Source organism: Pan paniscus, chromosome 22 (assembly GCF_029289425.2).
Source record: "Pan paniscus chromosome 22, NHGRI_mPanPan1-v2.0_pri, whole genome shotgun sequence".
In the NCBI taxonomy this organism is placed as follows: Eukaryota; Metazoa; Chordata; class Mammalia; order Primates; family Hominidae; genus Pan; species Pan paniscus.
Window position 1 is genome coordinate 19,661,508 of NC_073271.2, and position 2,910 is coordinate 19,664,417.

General features: G+C 33.5%; 1 pseudogene; it reads right to left on the bottom strand.

Moving 5' to 3' along the window:
- Window positions 1–1,144: 1,144 nt before the first annotated feature.
- LOC112438101 (U2 spliceosomal RNA) lies at window positions 1,145–1,314 on the bottom strand (annotated as a pseudogene).
- Window positions 1,315–2,910: the final 1,596 nt, after the last annotated feature.

A 2,910-nucleotide genomic window follows, 5' to 3' on the forward strand; every position in this document is an offset into this window, starting at 1 on the left:
AGAGTAGTAAAGCACTCGAAATTCTGAGAACGCTTCCCTAGGTCATTCTTCTCCTGCAGGACTCCTAGCCTTCACATTCTGGGTGTGCTGTTACTTCTGAAAACAAATATTTACCTCCTCCCATAATAATATCTCAAACTCAAAGTTTCTGCTTTCTGCTAAGCCTTTATGCCTTATCCTGAGATTTAGGGAAAGCAATGCCCAACATAAAAGAGCAGTATAATCTGGCCCCCTGCAATTTGTTTATGTTCTCTCTATCATCTTGTTGCCTCAAGTTCTATTTACTTGGTGCTCTTTGATACTCAGTACCAGATGCTTTTGGCACTTCTTCAGTTTTATGAATGTGTTTTTCTGATTCATGTTACTCAATGGTAACCAGTTGGGCAATACCACTTTAAAAGATTTCAATGCAATAAAATCCTTTGGAACGTAATGGGTCAGAATAGGACTTTTTTGGGTGAGTATTTGAATAAACAAGACTATTTCTATAATTACTATAAGCTGGTTTTCACATAATTAAATCCTGGATTTTTCCCACATATTAGTCTAGTAGAATTAGACTTTATCTCATTAATTATCATTTTAACATTACATATCACTTTAGAGTATATAAATATATAATTGGAAGTTTCATTTAAACAGCAAACTCTAGGCTGCTATAATATTAATTTTTTTAAGAAACAGAAAGTAATCAAAAAGTAAATCTTTTGCTTCACATCGCTATTATGGGTAGAATTATGTGCTCCTCAAAATTGTTTAAGTACCCCCAAAGGATTATAAATAATTCTACTAGAATGACACATGCACACATATGTTTATTGCAGCACTATTTACAATAGCAAAGACTTGGAACCAACCCAAATGCCCATCAATAATAGACTGGATAAAGAAAATGTGGCACATATGCACCATGGAATACTATGCAGCCATAAAAAGGAATGACTTCATGTCCTTTGCAAGAACGTGGATGAAGCTGGAAACCATCATTCTCAGCGAACTAGCACAGGAACAGAAAACCAAACACTGCCTGTTCTCACTTGTAAGTGGGAGTTGAACAACGAGAACACATGGACACAGGAAAGGGAACATCACACACTGGGGCCTGTCAGGGAGTGCAGGTAAAGGGGAGTGATAGCATTAGGACAAATACCCAATTCATGCGGGGCTTAAAACCTAGATGATTGTTGATGGGTGCAGCCAACCACCGTGGCACATGTATACCTATGTAACAAATATGCATATTCTGCACATGTATCCTAGAAGTGATAAGAACAGATACTACACTTGATCTCAGCCAAAAGGCCGAGAATTGATAAAGCATATATATATACTTTTGAATATACATATATATATATATATATATATCCCTCAATGGAGGGGTCAATATTTTCCAGCTATGTATATATAGTTGTTTAAATCCTAACCCTAAGTACCTGTGAATGTGACCTTACTGGGGAATAGGATCTTTGCAATGAGCAACTTAAAATGACATCATTAGAGTGGGCCCTACTTTAGTACGAATGATATCCTTTCATAAGAAGAAAATTTAGACACAGAGACAAACACAAATAGAAGAAAAATGATATAAAACACAGACAGAAAACCATCTAGAAGCCAAGGAATGCCTCAAGGCACACAAAACTTGGAGGGAGGCATGGAACAGAATTTCCCTGGCAGCCCACAGAAGGAACCAGTCCTGGCCATGCCTGGATTTTGAAATTCTCGCCTCCAGAACTGTGACTCAATTTGTGTTTAATTCACCCAGTTTACGATATTTTGTTATTACAGGCCCCCAAAATTAATATTATAGATAACCACCTGGAAGCTGTAATCTCTATACCTAAACCCAAGACAGACTATTACAAATCTCTGGACCTCTTCCCTTCAGGATTCATGAAAAGCAAATCATTAATTGGTCTATGTATCAGCTTACAAGGTCAGGTTTTTTAGTAGTTTATGATAAAATGCTGGAGCTTTAAGTTTATGTCTTTAAAACATAGAAACAAATATAGGAAGTACTAAGAGAGTTAAGAACTTTTAAATGTTAAGGGGCTTTGAAGAAGTTTGTAGAAATAGAAATAACATATCATTGGAAGTATATAAATATAATATAAATATATTAATTAGAGGTAGAAGTAAGATTAGTAGACTAGCCTTCTTTATCAACCAAAAAATAAAAGTTCTTTACATGAATACATAACAAAATATTCTTTTTGATTATTTTAATTTTTTTAGTTTCTTAGCATATCAAAATGTATTTATATATTAGCCATCCTCTATAATCTCATGTGTGGATATATTTAAGGAGATTTTTTAACCCAGACTTAATATAATATAATTTATTTTATTCTAATATTATTTTAGCTTTGTTTTTTAAATACAAATATTTGGTCTATGCATTTTATTGTAATGTGAAGAACTGCACAGTTTTCTGAAAATGTTTACAAATGCTATAACTACTATCTCAGAGCACTCTTTACATTTGAGATTTCTCAATGGAGGGGTCAATATTTTCCTACTACAGGTGAGAAAAAAAGAATGAGTATCATCAAATAAATTTCCATGTTCATGTAGATTTTATGGCAGATATTAGACTTAAATGCAGTACTAGATGGCTCCAAACTGCACAATAATCTCAAGTTTGGTACAGTAGAAAGAATTAGTGTTAAAATATCTCCATAGCTTTCCAAGAAAGTCAGCCTGACCATATGATTTTGCAAGCCATCAGATTATCAGTTATTTTGGTATTAAATTATGTTTCCAGTTATGCATATGTAACTCCCAAGGTCCTTGACATTAGGAGTTAAATTATAACTGCTATAAATAAATAATTTGAAACAAATGCTTTTCATTTTCCAATTACATTTGAATATATAATAAGGATTTCAAGTACCAGTGATTTTAATAACT